The sequence below is a fragment of the Chionomys nivalis genome, chromosome 5 (genome assembly GCF_950005125.1).
Source record: "Chionomys nivalis chromosome 5, mChiNiv1.1, whole genome shotgun sequence".
NCBI lineage: Eukaryota > Metazoa > Chordata > Mammalia > Rodentia > Cricetidae > Chionomys > Chionomys nivalis.
In genome coordinates, this window is record NC_080090.1 from 11,058,721 (window position 1) to 11,075,303 (window position 16,583).

Below are 16,583 nucleotides of genomic sequence, written 5' to 3' on the forward strand. Positions count from 1 at the left end.
ATCCACCCAGTGTCTCTCACACATTCCTCTTTGCTGAGGTGAGCACTGTTGCAGTCTGCCCTGAGGCTGCACAGGAAGGGTGGAGAGGCGGCCTGCACAGTGCCCTTTGGATCTTCAGCCTCCAAAATGTTGAACATTTTCTTTATAAAGTTAGCCTGCATCTGGCATTTTGTTATATTAACGGAAAACTGACTAATACAAGTTATAAGAATTCTTGAGCCAGGTGTTGTGACCACATGTCTTTAATCCTAGCACATGGGAGGCAGAAACAGACAGATCTGTGAGCTAGCCTGATCTACATAGCAAGTTCCAGGCCAGAGCTACACAATGAGATCCTGTCTCAATAATAATAATAATTTGGATACTTTATTTTTTACATTGCTTTATTGTGTTTTTAGTATTGTGACCCAATCCAGGGTCATGAAAACTTATACTATTTTTTTTTTGTGTGTGTAAAGAATTTAGTTTTTGCCGGGCGGTGGTGGCGCACGCCTTTAATTCCAGCACTTGGGAGGCAGAGGCAGGCGGATCTCTGTGAGTTCGAGACCAGCCTGGTCTACAAGAGCTAGTTCCAGGACAGGCTCCAAAACCACAGAGAAACCCTGTCTCGAAAAACCAAAAAAAAAAAAAAAAAAAAAAGAATTTATATTTTTGGCTGTGAGCCTAGCCTTTAATGGCTGAGCATCTCTCCTCCCCAACACACACACATATACATATACATATATTTTGAATATTTTTACTTATGGAACCTATTCGATTTTCTTGCTGATCCTTCTTGGGTAGTAATTTTTTTCCATCTGTCAGTATTCAAACATTCAGGGTCCCTTGAATTTCTTGAAGATGAGTGTCTTCCTGCAGAGATAACAGAATCCCGCCTCCATCCTATATGTTTTTCTTACCACCTGTATGAATATCATCATTGTGGATGAGCCGTAATTTCTCCTTTCCAAGAGGTTTCTCCTCTTCAAACCGAACCTTTATTAATTTTGACAGTATCCACAATTTTCTTCTCCTGTGAAAACAAGAGCAAAACCTCTTCCCCAACGCAGCACATCTCCTGGCTTCCATTGTGAGGTCAGCACATTCTTGAAATAAACTGATTGATTTAATTCAGCAGATTTTTCCATTATCCAATGTCTTTCCATTATCTGTTGTCCCTTTCTCATTAGCATTAAGAAAATTCAGGGTTAATAAAGCATTATGTAATCTATTTCTGGGGGCATTTTCCACCCCTATCTGTTTGTTTAACATATCCTTTATAGTTCGATTTGATCTTTCTATAACTGCTTGACCTGTAGGATTGTGTGGTATACCTGTAATATGCTTAATATTATAATAAGCAAAAACATTTCATTTTTCTAGAGATATAAGCTGGACCATTATCTTGTCTTTATTTGTGCAGGTATACCCATAATGGCCATAACTTCTAATAAATGTGTGATTACTGAATCAGCTTTTTCTGAGCTTAAAGCAGTTGCCACTGAAAGCCTGAATAAGTGTCAATGGTGTGATGTACATATTTTAATTTTCAAAATTCTGCAAAGTGGAACACATCCATCTGCCAGATTTCATACCTTTGAGTACCCTTTGGGTTACTCCCTGCAGGTAGCGGTGTTTGGTTATAGAAAGAACAATAGGAGATCTCTTTATAATGTCCTTAGCTTGTTATGTAATAGAAAACTCTTTCTTTAACCCTTTGCTATTGACGTGATGTTTTTAATGAAATTCTGAGGCCTGCAACACACTTCCAATCAATAATTGATCAGTTTCTGCATTACCTTGTGCTCGAGGATCTGGCAAACCCATATGGGATCGGATGTGTGTTATGTACATAGGACAACCTGATTATGTCTTTTACCTGGATAAACAATGAAGTCAATTCTGTACCATCTGGTATAAATTCAGCAGTTTCAATATGCAAGATAACTCTTTCTGCATATTGTGAATCAGTAACTATATTAAGAGGTTCTTTAAATTCCCTTAGCACCATAAGAATAGCATATAATTCTGCCTTCTGGACAGAATTATAAGGGCTTGTTCCACCTTACTCAATTCGTCTAATTTTTTGTAACCTGCCTTCCCTGATTTATTTGCACCAGTATAAAATGTACAGGCTCCAGTTATTGGAGCATCACATACAATTCGAGGAAGAATCCAAGAAGTTCTCTTTATGAGGTTAAATATATTGCTTTTGGGACAGTTGCTATTAATTTCTCCAAAAAAAATTAGCACAAGCTCTTTGCCATGGTTCATTGTCTTCCCATAACTTTTTATTTCATCAGTAGTGAAAGGCACTATAATTTCTGCTGGGTCTATACCTGTTAGTTGATGGAGTCTCAATTTACCTTTATAATTAATTCAGGGGCTTTTTCCACACAAGTTTTTAATTTTTACTTGGTTTATGTGGTAAAAAGATCCATTCCAAAATAATATCTTCCCTCAGCATTAAAATTCTTATAGGAGAAATTCTGGAAGGCAATATGACTTGAATACAGCTAAGATTTGAATTCACCCTATCTACATGTACCCTGAGTTTACTTACACATTAGTGTGGGAGTGATCAACAGTTAAAATAACTAGTTAGTCACAGCTGTGAAAAGTGCTCTAAAGAAAAGTAGAGGATCTGTGAGTGTCTCATAGAGTGCATAACCTGAGACTTCATGGTGTCAAGAGGAATGACTTCCTTGAGACAGTGACATTGAGTCTCTTGGCTGGACTATTGTTACAGACTGTATTGGTGAGATAGAATGTAGTGATATTTTGTTTGTGTTTTAACAAACAAAGATTGAAAATCAGAGTGCAGAGCTAAGCCATTAGAGGCCAGGCAGTGGTAGTACACACCTTTAATCCCAGGACTAGGGAGACAGAGGCAGAAGGATCCCTGTTAGTTCAAGGTCACTGGGCTATACAGATTAGAAACAGCTCACACACAGGGGTTCCCAGCACTTGGGATCCCACACCTTTAATCTTAGCACTAGGGAGGTGGAGACAGGAGCGATTATGATTGGACAGAGAGGAATAAAATGCGGGAGGAGACAGAAGCTCAGAGCAGTCTGAGGACAGGATCACCCCTCCGGTCTGAGCATAGCTAGAAGTAAAAGGTGTCTCTAGCGGCTGGCCCCGCTTCTCTGATCCTTCAGGTTTTATCTATTAAGACCAATTAGAATTTATGCTACAATAGAATTTGTGTGGAATAAGAAAGAGTAAGTAGATGCTGGCCCATGGCAGCCAGGAGGAAGGGTGTGCACAGGTGGAAAGGTTTGTGTTGGCCTTCAAGGGAGGCCAGACTGGCTGCACTGTGGAGGAGCCGTGTGTGAGGGCAGCAGAGAGAAGCTGAGGAAGTTTGGAGATTTTCAGGGAGTGGTGAATTCCCTTGTGATATTGTACTCTGCTCTGTGAGGATTGGAGAAAGAGAGGAGTGAAGTATGCAGTAGATCCTTACTGCATCCAGATGACAGTGGTAGCTGATGGAGGTGGCAGTGGAGTTGGAAACTAGTGAACTAACTGGGGAGTTTTCTAGGAAGGGAGTTGTCCATGCAGGATGAGGGGGAGCGATGGGTAGCAGGGATGCCTGTGGGGTTTCTAGTGGGAGCAGCTGTGTGGATGGGAAGCCCAGAGAAGGAGAAGTTGGGAGGAAGATGTTTTTAAAAAACTTGGTCAGAATATGGATAAACACATGCAGTGGAGCAGCGCACAGATGTGGGAGTGCACTTGGAGCTCCAGAGGAGATCGGGGACTTGTCAATGGAGCTGGGTCAGAGCATCTAGGGCAGTGGTTCTCAACCCTTCTAATGCTGTGACACTTAGCACAGGTCCTCATGTTATGGTGACCCCCAATCTTAAACGTTTTTTCCTAGCTACTTCGTAACTGTAATTTTGCTACTGTTATGTATGGTAATGTAAATATTTGGTAAGCAGGATATCAGATATGTGACCCTGTAAAAGGGGTTGTGACCCCCACAGGTTGAGAACCACTGACCTAGGGACATTTAAGTACTAAGGGAAGACCATGTCTCAGGATGTGCGCGCCTAGAGCAGCAGTAGAAGGAATGAGAGTACAGGGCCGCAGTAGCAGTGTCTGTAAGATGAGCAGTTTCATTGAGGTGGTAGAACTAGAACATGGATGGGAGTGGATTGGAGATGAGCGAGGAGCAGGAAGGGATGGAGTGGCTGTGAAGGAAGAGGTGGGATTTGAATCATACCTGATAGAACAACGGGCATTTACTTATACTAGGACGCTGTCCTTGAAGAAAGAAGGCTCACTTAGATAGTACCTGCCAGTGCTCAGTGCATAGAGAACAGGTAAGTGTTGGACCTTGGTGGCAGAGACAGAGCTGTCTGGAGCTTTGTCATGTGGTCCTGTTCCAAACTGCAAGGTGATAAAGCTCCTCTCCCAGCACCCTCCCCTCCTCAGACCCCACTGCCTAGTGTGTTCTGTTTCTTTGAAAGTCTCTGACCACACCTCACTCTGTCCCCTTTCCAGTCCCCACCATCCACATGGCAATTCATAACTGTAACTCAGTCCTAGGAATCTAACCTCCTCCTCTAGGGCCACAGACACACATCTGGTACATAGACATACAGTGGAAACACCCACACACATAAAGAAATAAAATTTTAAATTTTTTTCTTTTTCTTTTTCTGTTGATGGAGCTGCGGGCCTCATTCCTGCCGCCCGGCTCCCGGCCGCCTGGCTAGTTTATGCCCTGAAATAACAACATATAAATTGTATTCATTTAAACACTGCCTGGCCCATTATATTTAGCCCCTTCTTGGCTAACTCTCATACCTTGCTTAACCCATTTCTAATAATCTGTGTAGCACCACGAGATGGTGTCTTACTGGGAAGATTCTAACCTACGTCCATCTTGGGTCGGAGCTTCATCGCATCTGTCTCAGAGAGGAGAGGCATAGCATCTGGCTTACTTCCCTTCTTCCCAGCATTCTGTTCTGTCTACTCCACCCACTATGTTCTAACCTATCAGGCCAAGCAGTTTCTTTATTAATTAACCAATGAAATCAACAGATTGATATATGACACTCCCACATCATTTTCCTTTTTTGGTTTTTCAAGACAGGGTTTCTTTGTGTGGTCCTCACTGTTCTCAAACTCACTCTGTAGACCAGGCTGTCCTTGAACTCATCATCTGCCTGTGCCTCCTAAGTGCTGTGCAGATTTAAAGGAACGCAACACCACCACCCAGCTTAAAAGATTGTTTAAAAGCATTGTAGACTGAAGCTGGAGTATGTGTATGTGTGTGTCTATGTTTCTTTTCTGCACTGGGAATCTAACCCAGGGCATTCAGGGTACCACTCTCCCACCAAGCTGTGTCCCTAGCCCTTGTTATGTGTATTTTCATTTAGTGAGAGAAGTGTGTGTGTGTGTGTGTGTGTGTATGTGTGCATTTCTGTGCATGTGGCCATATATTTTCATATGTGTGCAGGTATAAGTGTGTGAATATGGAGGCCAGAGGCCAGCACTGGGTATTTTCCTTGATTCCTCTTCACCTTATTTTTGACACAGGGTCTCCTACTGAATTTGGAGTTTTATCAGTTCAGCTAGACTGTCCAGCCAGTGAGCCCACAGATTTGCCTGCCTCTGCTCCCCTAAAACAGAAGTTATATTTATAGGCCTTGTTTTTAATGGGTGCTGGAAAGCTATCTCAGGTCCTAATGCTTCTGCAGGAAGGTGTTTACCAACTGCCATCTCACCAGACCTGCATTATTTTTGGCATTAGAAAGAATGTTCTTGCTTGTTAAGGGTGGGAGTAACTCCTCTGTACTATCTCCGTGCTCTAACTTACTGCTCACCTGCCACTTATAGTGTTCCTGTCTCTTTAAAACTTGTCAGTTGTGGGGGCTGGAGAGATTGGCTCAGTGGTTAAGAGCCTTGCCTGCTCTTCCAAAGGTCCTGAGTTCAATTCCCAGCAACCACATGGTGGCTCACAACCATCTGTAATGACGTCTGGTGCCCTCTTCTGACCTGCAGGCATACAGACAGAATATTGTATACATAATAAGTAAATAAATATTACAAAAAAAAAAAACTTGTCAGTTGTTTCAGGGCAGAGATCTGTGGCTCTTTCTTCTACCAGAGAGCCAAGGTTGGAAGACTGTGGCCCTCACTCTAAATTCAGCTCACTGTTTTGTAAGTCCCCTCTGGCAAAGAAATATTACAGCTGAACATCTGTAATCAATCTAATAATTGAAAAACACTTTAAAGTATAATTAATTAAATACGGTGTCCTTGCCCAAGAAGGAATTGCATTCTTCTCATTAGTGGAAGTACATTACAGAGTCTGGTTGGGTCTAGTTATGTTTATATTTTGAGTTTCTGCAGAAATATTTGAGGTAAGTACCTGTGCAGTGTCCTCAGGCTTCCAGCTCAGCTTTGTTAGTCTTAGTTCCTCTTTGACTGCTGTGACCAAGGCACCATAAGAGAGAGATCAGCTATGGGCGTGTGGTTCAGAGGGTCAGAGTTCGTGATGCAGAGGAAAGGCATGGCAGCAGAACAGCTCATGCCTTGTTCCACTGACCTGTCAGCTTCCTGAGATTGCTCTGATACATTGTAGCAGAATCATGAAACAGCAGACGTTTATCTCTCATTGTTGTGGAGGCCAGAAGTTCAGATAAAGGTTCAGCATGGCCAAACACTGCAGATGCTCCTCCCTGCTGCCCCAGATCTTGTCTCTTCCAGCTGTGTTCCTGGGCTCTAGCTCTGTGCCCACACTCTTCCTCTTACCTTGTCATCTCCTCTTGTATTTCTTTCTTTTTTATTTAAATGCATATGTGTGTAAGTTCCATGTGTTGTGGGACATGTGTGTGTTTATGTGTGTGGTTCCTTAGACACTGCTCCCCATCCTGCTTCAGGGTCTCTTATTGGCCAAGAACTCATCATTTAGGATAGACAGGCTGGCCAGCAAGGCCCAGGAATCCTTTTTTCGGCCTCCCCAGCATGGGGTTTACAGGCATGCATCAGACTACCTGGTATTTTTGTGTGGCTTTCAGGGATCAAATTCAGGTTCATGCCCAAGAGACAAGCACTTTATTTACTAAGGCCCTTCCTCCTCACCTACCTACCTTCTTTCTTTCCTTCCTTCCTTCCTTCCTTCCTTCCTTCCTTCCTTCCTTCCTTCCTTCTTTCCTTCCTTTCTCCTTTTTTAAAGGATTTTGTTTTGTTTTTTTGTTTTGTTTTTTGAGGCACAGTCTCTACATAGACCTGGCTGGCCTGGAACTCATTAGAGATCTACCTGCTTCTGGCTCCTAAGTGCTGGGATTTAAAGGTGTATGCCAACACACCCTGCTTCCTTATTTTTTAAAAGAACAAGTATAACTGGATTTAAGGTCTACCTGGATAATCAGGATAAACCCATTTTTTAAAAAAAATTAATTAACATTTTAAAATTTAGTTTACATATTGACCACAGTTTCCCCTCCCTCCTCTTCTCTTCCTCTCCCCTCCCCATCCACGCCTTCTCTGTCTCCATTCAGAAAGGGGCCGGTCTCCCATGGGCTTGAGCTGAGCACATCAAGTTGAGGTAGTACAGAACTCCTCTCCCTGCAGAAAGCCTGGGCAGAATAATCCAGCATGGTCAACAGGTTCCCAGAAGCAAGCTAAGCACCAGGGACAGGTCCCTGTCGCCCTGCTAGGAGCCTCACAGACCAAGCTACACAACTGTCACACACATGCAGAGGGCCTAGATCAGTCCCACGCATGCTCCCTAACTGTTGGTCCAGAGTCCATGTGCTCCCATGAGCTCAGGCCTGCTGTCTCTGTGGGTTCCTCAATCATAACCTTGACATCCCCACCCCCATATAATTCCTCCTCTCTTCAGGAGGACTCCTGGAGCTTGGCCCAGTGCTTGACTGGATTTCTGTATCTTCTTCCATCAGTTACTAGATAAAGGCTCTCTGATGACAGTTATGGCAGTCACCAGCCTGATTACAGTAGAAGGCCAGTTCAGGCACCCTCTCCACTACGACTAGGAGTCTTAGCTGGGGTCGTTCTTACAGATTCCTGGGAGTTTCCCTGGCACAGGGCTTCTCCCTAACCCCAAAATGACTCTTTTTTGAGTCTGTTTTGTTAACTCTCACCCTCTGTCCCGCCCCCAATCCGCCTCCCACACCCAACCTGCTCCACCCACTCCCTCAACTTTCCCGCCCTCAGTTTACCTAGAAGATCTCTTCTATTCCCCTTCTCAGGGAAATCTGTGTGTTCCTCTTTGGTCCCTCTTTGTTTTCTAGCCTCTTTGGGCTGTGCTCTGTGGACTGGTTCAGGATAAACCCGTCTCTAAGACCCTTGACTTAGTCACATGTTAAGGCATAGAAGGTAGCATCCGCAGACTCCAGGGATTAACCTAGAGAGGAGCAAGAAGGGTAACTTCCTGCAGAACCTGTTCATTATACTCACTGTTTACAGTTTCCAGAGCCACACGTCTTTGAGGTCCTTGTGCATGTCCCATGAACTCTGGATTTGTTCAGTGGTGTGCCTGTGGTGTGCTAGAGTTATGTGAGCTCCTCATTCTCACTTGGCTCTGTCATGCACATATATTCTTCATCCTCTTAGAATTAGTCTTGAAATGACATATTTTTTTCTTGACCATGGAGTCTTCAGTTCATAGTTTGATCTTTGCATTGGTTTCTCTGGCACTGTTAGAAACTGTTAGTCTGTGTTAAGACATTTCTTTCATCGTTCAGTTAGGAGGGTAACTTAAGGGCAAATGACTGGTTCCAGCAAGAGAAGAAACTCACTGTGATGAGTGCTTAGTGTGCCCAGCCATTAGCGAGTGTTTACCCTGGCTTCTTACTCACTGTTGAGAACAGTGCTGAGAACAGGCCACATCAACTTGGTTGTATACTGAGCAGTGGGGAAGTGAAATGAATACTCAGTGGTGGTAGAGTTGAAAGGGTTGGAGCTGGTCTTGGATGAAGCCATTATCCCATAAGTACACAGCACACTTCAGCTTTAGTAAAGCGGCTAGTAGTCTAATTACACGAGCAATCTTTGCCTTGGTTTGAGGGGGTCAGTAGATCTGAGTTTTGGTCAAATTTGTGATGCTTATTTATGCTATTAACTGTAGGAGTATTTTTTCTGACCCTTAGGTGTAAATAAAATTAACATGTGACTTGCATGTCTTTTCAGGCTGCTTTAGACATTGAGAGACTATGGATGGAAAAGTTTGCTAATATGTATTAGAACACAGTTTTCCATGTAGTCCTGGCCTGGAGCTTAATGAGCTGCTTAGGGTGGTCTTGAATTCATGGAGCTCCGTCTCCTCAGCCCCCCTCCTCCCCGTGCTGGGTTTAAAGGCCTGCACCATGCTTTGTTCTATATTTGGTCATGTTCTTACTATGTTCTTTTCCTTTCCTATATTTCAAATTTTAGGAATGTGGCCAAAGCCTCAAACCAGAAACTGCATTAACCTCAGCTCTGAATCTTATTTCTTAGGCCCTCTTGGGTGTTTAGCTGGTGTGACTGCTCACACTTGCTCTAATTTGTCTGATTCAGACATCCCTTCTCCCACCACCTTCATCTCTTCTCTCCTAGTGTGTCTTCTAGCTGTTGGCTTACATTGAGAGTGTTCTCGCCTGCTCCTAAGCCCTCTCCTTGGGTAACTTTGCTCTTCTTCACTTTGTGCTGCTATAGGGCAGAACATCTCTTCCGTCAGAGCCAGTTTCTGTGTCTGGACTCCATTCCTTCCTGTCTGCTCAGGAGCCTTCCTTTGTCATTAATCTCTTTTCTTTAATTTTTATAAAAAGACTTAAATTTCTAATGATAATTATGGGTCGCTTATTGATGGAAAAGTTGAGATTCTTAAAAATTTTTTGACATTCATGTGTTATTTATTGAGCTTTAAAAATATTTTTATGTGCTTTGATATTTTGCCTGTGTGTAACAGGGTGTTGGATCCCCAGGAATTGTAGTTAGAGACAGCTGTGAGCTGCCATATGTGTGCTGGGAATTGATCCCCGGTCCTCTGAAAGAGCAGTCAGTGTTCTTAACTGAGTCATGTCTCCAGCCCTTGAGTTGTTTGTGTGTTTTTTTTTTTTTTGTCCTTCTATGTACATAGAGTATACTTACTCACACCTGTGTCACCTAAGCTAGTGGTTCTCAACCTTCCTAATGCTATGACACTTTAAAGCAGTTCCTCCATGCTGTGGTGACCCCCAACCATAAAATTATTTTTGTTGCTACTTCATAAATGTAATTTTGCTACTGCCGTGAGTCGTAATGTAAATATTTTTGGAGACAGAAGTTGCCCAAAGTGGTTGCGACCCACAGGTTGAGAACCACTGACCTAAGCTATCTACAGCTTCTGTCATATATATGACACATGATTGACTGAAACCTCATTCTACAAAACAAAACAGAACTGTACTCTTTTTTAAAGCTTTGTGCATGTTCATGCCTGCTTACCTGGATATGCACACGTATGTACAGGTGCCCGTGGAAGCCAGGAGAGGATTCCAGATCCCCAAAACTGGAGACAAAGATGGCTGTGACTCCCTGGCATGGGACCTGGGAATTAGACTTAGGTCCTTTGCAAGAGCCTGCTCTCTAGCCCCATCGTAGAGTACATCACTAGTGTACTCGTAAAGAATTGGAGGCAGAGCCCCTGCACTGCACTGCAGTCGAGATAGCACACGGGCATTTCCAGTCCTGTGCCCTGGGTCCTCACGACCAGGAATACCATTGTGGACATCACTGGGAACTAGAAAAATACTTAAAATGGAGCCATACCCGGACCTCAAAACTAGAAAAGTCCTGGCTGCCAGAGTCGACCTGAAGGAGGATCTAGTTGAGAGCCCCTGTGACCACTGCTGCAGGCACAAATCTGGCCTCTCCCAGCAGTGAGCACACTCGCTGACTCTGGCCACCCAGTCGGTTCTCCCACAGTGCCACTTCAGCCTCTCGTCCCCTTGCCTTCCCCCAATTCAACACCAAGGCATTAGATAGAAAGGACATGGCTGAGAGTTTCAGAGGCTAGCCTGGGACTCTGTAAACCCCACAGGGTCACACCCCACGGGGCCCAACTCACTGATTTCTGCCTCTTGTTTAAGCAGATCCTTCTGTCAAATGGAGATAGGAATTATAATTCTTGAGAGGTTATCTGTACCCCAGGCTACCCATTTACTCAGTTTGTAGCAGAGGATGATCCTGATCCATGGGCTTGACTGCAGGTTTATACCACAACAACGATTTTCTCTTATACAGGTGCTCACTATGTAACCCAGGTTACATTGGAACTTGGAGAGTCCCTTCTGCTGCAGCCTTCCTGGTGCTGACTGGAATTACTTGGCTTGTACTGCTAGCTTTGTGACATTCTTTATTATGCATTTTGTGCCTGGAGGTATTTTGTTTTGTATTGCTTGCTTTGATTTGAGTTTTTTGTTTTTCTGTCTGCTTGTGCTTTTCAGATTGTTTCTTAGGGACCTGTATGGTGTTTTAAATCTTAGAGTAGCAGATTTATCATACAATTAAATTATTTATTATATACTAGAAAGATGGGGAAAATGAGGCTATGGTAGTCTGGGTCTGCATTTCCAAGAGCCAGATGTCAGCACAAGACTGGCACTGAATAGTAGGTGCCCTCCTTGGTGGAGCCTTGGTGGTTTGAAGGGGAATGGCCCCATAGGCTCGTGTATTTGCATGCTCGGTCCCCAGTTTGTGGAACTGTTTGGGAAGGATTAGAAAGTGTGGCCCTGTTGGAGGAGATGTGTCACTTAAGGTGGGCTTTGAGATTTCAAAAGCACACATCAGGTCTAGTCTCCCTTTTACTGCCTGGAACTTATGGTGTACCTATTTTATGGCAATTTGGTACAGTAATTACCATTCAGGAAGCCTAGGCTCAGTAAACACACACTGTGTGTGTGTGTGTGTGTGTGTATGTGTGTGTGTATGGCACACGCTTGTAATCCTAGCACTGGAGAGGTGGGAGCAGGAGGATAAAAATTTCAAGGTCATCTTTGAGTACGTAGAAAATTAAAGGCAAACCCGGGATATGGGGTAGATGTGATGGAGGTGGGTCTTGTCTGTTGCTTTCATTGGTTAATTAATAAAGAAAACTGCTTGGCTCTGATAGGACAGAAAATTAAGTAGGCGGAGTAGACAGAACAGAATAATGGGAGAAAGAAGCCAAGTCAGTCAGTCCCCATGATTCTGCCACTCCAGACAGACACAGGTTAAGATCTTTCCTGGTAAGCCAGCTCGTGGTGCTACATAGAATATTAGAAATGGGTTAGAGCAATATGTAAGAGCTAGCCATTAAGAGGCTAGAACTAATGGGCTAAGCAGTATTTAAAAGAATACAGTTTCCGTGTAATTATTTCGGGTGTAAAGCTAGCTGGGTAGCAGGACGCAGCCCGCTGCCGCTCCTCACTACAGAGTGGCGCCCAACGTGGGGCGCCAAGTGTATCGGTGTAAAATGAAGGCAGACAGAAATTGTAATAATATATACAGCTTTAATTAGGGAAAAACTCACAGAACGCGTGGTTCCAGCGGAGAACAGGAAAGCAGAAGGGGCGGCGGGGAGCACGCCCGCAATCTTTATAAGTAAAAAATATCCTCGGGGACCCCGCCCTACAAGTAAGGTGATTGGCTGAGTCTCCCCTACATAGATGTTTACTTGGAGAGGTTATGGGGCTGGTCTTTGTCCCAGTGTGGTTAGAGAAGGCTATAGGCTGTACACTAGTGAGAATTCATTTCTTGTTACAAGTGGGACTGTGTTAAACTGACTAAAACACGTATAGGAAAACCTACAAGACAAAATTTAAAAAACAAACTGTTTTTGGTCCAGTTGAAAGGTTTTAGATGTAAAGAAATTAGAGAGTGATAGACTGTAGAAGAATGTGTGGAGTAGCAGTGCAGAAGTGAACCGCATCAGTGACACGAAAAGCAGAAAAATCCATAAAAAGAGTGACTTTTAGCAAAGGTAAACACAATTCAAAAAACTAACTTCAAATAAAGCTAATGAAGAAGAAATATAAGTCACCAGTGTCAGGAACAAAGGGAAACTCACAACTGACACCAAGGACTTACCAGTTAAAAACAGAAACAAAATACAAAAGATTTGACAAATCTGACAGGTTAGGTTAAATAGGCCAACCCTTTTAAAATTACAGCAAAATCTAAAATGAAACAACAGTTTGTTTCTATTAAATAAATCTATTTTTATGCAAAAGAACTTTATTTTTTTAAAAAAAAAAAAACAATTGAATGGTTCAGATGATCTTACCTAAACAATCCTGCCAAACGTTGTTTTGTGCAGGGTAAGAGATAGGGTCTGGCCTCACCCTCCCACGTGTGGCTGGCTCTCCACTTTAAGCAATCCTGGTTTTCCAAGGTGCTGTTTTCTTAGCAGTGTGTATGGTTGGCCTCTTTGTCAGAAACTGGGTGTCTGCAGGAGTAGGTGTTTGTTCTCAGTCCTAGCCCATTGATCAGTATGCCTATTTTTATTTCAGTACTGTGGTGTTGGAGTATCATTTGTATCTTGAGTGGTGATAATTCCAGCAGTTCTTTTGTGATTGAGGATTATTCTGTAGATCCTGGGTCTTTTGTTTCCAGATGACATAGTCTTTTAGTCTGCTTTCTACTGCTGTGATAAAGACCATGACTAAAAGCAACCTGGGGAGGAGTTTATTTCACTTTACAGTTGTAGTCTATCATGAAGGGAAGTCAGGACAGGATTAAGATTTATTTTAATTTTAATTATGTGTCTGTGTGTCTGTGCAGGTGCCTGTGGCAGACGGAGGTATTAAATCCCACTGAAGTTAGAATTACATGTTTTTGTGAGTCGTCCCCTCCCTCCACCCCAAACATGGACTTGGGGAACCAAACTTGGGTCCTCTACAAGAGCAGCAAGCATTTGTAACCATCTCTCCAACCCCTTAAATCAGTGCTTCTCATTCTTCTTAATGCTGTAACCTTTTAATACAATTCTTCATGTTGTGGTGACCCCCAACCATAAAAGTATTTTTGTTGTTACTTCATAACTGCAATTTTGCTACTGTTACAGTTCGTAATGTAAATATCTGTTTTTTTGTTTTGTTTTTCGAGACAGGGTTTCTCTGTGACTTTGGAGCCTGTCCTGGAACTAGCTCTTATAGACCAGGTTGGTCTCGAACTCACAGAGATCCGCCTGCCTCTGCCTCCCGAGTGCTGGGATTAAAGGCGTGCGCCACCATCGCCCGGCTCTAATGTAAATATCTGATATGCAGGATATCTGATGTCACCCTTGTGAAAAGATCCTTCATCCTCCAAAGGGGTTGCAGCCCACAGGTTGAGAACCACTGCCTTAAATGCTGTTTTGAAAGTAGATTTTCTACTTTGTATTTTAATTTCATTGAAATTATAGTGATATTTTGTTTGTAATCTAACACATAAAGAGTGCCTGAAGATCAGAGTGCAGAGCTAAGCCACGAGTTAGCCATAGAAGCCAGGCAGTGGTGGCACATACCTTTAATTCTAGCTCTCAGGAGATAGGGGCAGGTGGATCTCTGTGAGTTCAAGGTCACCTTTGACTACCTGAGATTGAATCTGTCTAAAAGAGAAACTGAGCTCAAACAAAGGTAATTTCCAACACTTGGCTTCACACGTCTTTAATTCCCAGAACAAGGGAGGTAGAGACAGGAGTGATATGGCTGGGTGAAGAGAGGAATCCATGTAAAAAGCCAGACAGATGTGATTGCTACCTGTAATCCCAGAACTCAGCAATCAAAGAAAGAGTCCGTGGAACAAGATAACTTCTTAGACTAGCTGGAATTCAAGAGCTCCAGATTCAGGAGAAACCCTACCTCAATAATTAAAGTAGGAAATGATCAAGGAAGACACCCAATAAATGTGACCGTGCACATAAGTGTACATATCCATGCAAATAACATGTACCCAAGCCTGTTTCCCCCCAGCAGTGTGTCAGCGATTGAATATGTATCAGTAAAATGAGCGTGTCACCCGGGCCGAGCTGGGGACTAGTGCTACTGCAGTTTGCAAGGCTGGACTCTGGGGTTCCGCCTCTCCTAAGGAACAATGGCATCATCGAATGTAGCTTTTGTAGTCCATTAATTAAAAAATTTTAAAGAAAAACATTTAATCATAGACACTAAGCTGTTTTTATATGTGTGATAGCATCTGGTGGAATAACTGTAACATCTTAATTCAGTGAGTGTCGTAATTTGGTGTATTTTCACCCTGTTGGAAATCTCTTCAGTGTGCATTTAAGATTTGAGATTGCTAATATAAAAGGAAAGATGCCTTGCTCGACTGGTTTCAATAGGAGGAAAAACTCAGTAGCACCCTTTCTCAAGTGAGCTCATGTGAAGTCCTCTGCATAAGAAGCTCTAGAATGCTGGGTAACGGTGAGAAAAAGGGAGGGAATGCCTCAGGCCTCCTCATCCTTGTGCCCAGAGACTGCCCCACTGCAGGGCTGAGGTCCTGAGCCAGTGGTGAGGAGCCGAGACACTTCTCTGTACAGTCCTAATGCTTGAAAACTGGCACTCAGCTGCCTTTCTTCTGTGACCTACTCTCCTGAGAATGTACAAGGAGTTTTTGATGCAATGCTTTTCCACCCAGATGTTTTAAACTGATTTGTTTTCTTCCTTAAAAAATGAAAATTGCAGTTTTTGAAATATTGAGATAGTTTCTGGTACAATCTAGGAGTCATGTAATGATAACTGGTGTTACTAAGTCTGAAATTCAGTGTGATATGTAACACGCAGTTGTATTTCTCAAGGAGCTGGGTATGTAACTCAGTGATAATGCCTCCCTAACATACAGAAAGCCTGGGGCCATTTCCAGAGCTGTAAAAGCATCTCTGGCTTTATTTTCCCTACTATACTCTTTTTAACATTAATCACTTTTAATGCCTGATGGGTGGGATTTTTCCTTTGATACTCTAAGCAAGATAGCAGTTCTGCATTGGAAGCCAGCTGGGAGTCCCCTAATTCAAGTTCCAATGCTCTTTCTTTACTTGGAGATAGAATCAGATCAGCTAATCCCCAAGATAGCCTGTCCCCACAGGTCCCAGTCACAGTTGTTTGTAGCCTGTGTTTCTGCCTGGTTGCTCTAAATCAGGGACCCACAACTGTCTTCTCGGGGTCAGTTAATTTGCTTACGTGGCTCACAGAACTCAGGAAAACACATTTACTAGTTTATTATAGAGGGTCTTACAAAGGATACAGATGAAAAGATTTGCAGGGCAAGGTCTGGAGGAAAGAGCATAAAGCCCTCTCAGAACTTCCCCGTACCCAGCTCTCAATGCTGAATCCTTTTGCATCTCTAAAGAGACTTCGTTGCCTACCAGATGTTAACAAGATGGTTAGTAAAACCTAGAGAGGTTTGTCTGTGCACATTCCTTCCTCTAGATGTGTGCCAAAACTTCTGAAGTGCCTTATTGTCTACCAGACAAGGAAGGCCAGAGAAAGGTGGGGAAGATTAGTGTTTCCATGACCAACCATAAGAATGGCATGTTTTAGTTTCTGTCACCTGCCCTAGAGAGGCAGGTTCTGAGTGAGAGACCTTACAAAATAGCTAAAATGGATACAGCATATCATTTTTGTAGCATCACAGTGATGATGTAGTTTGGGGGG

The 16,583-nt window shown here is 43.1% G+C and overlaps 1 protein-coding gene across 4 annotated transcripts in view; it reads left to right on the plus strand.

The window, feature by feature from the left end:
* The window catches only part of Lpgat1 (lysophosphatidylglycerol acyltransferase 1), a 64,260-nt gene that overhangs the window by 14,263 nt on the left and 33,414 nt on the right, over nucleotides 1–16,583 (plus strand). The window lies entirely within an intron of this gene.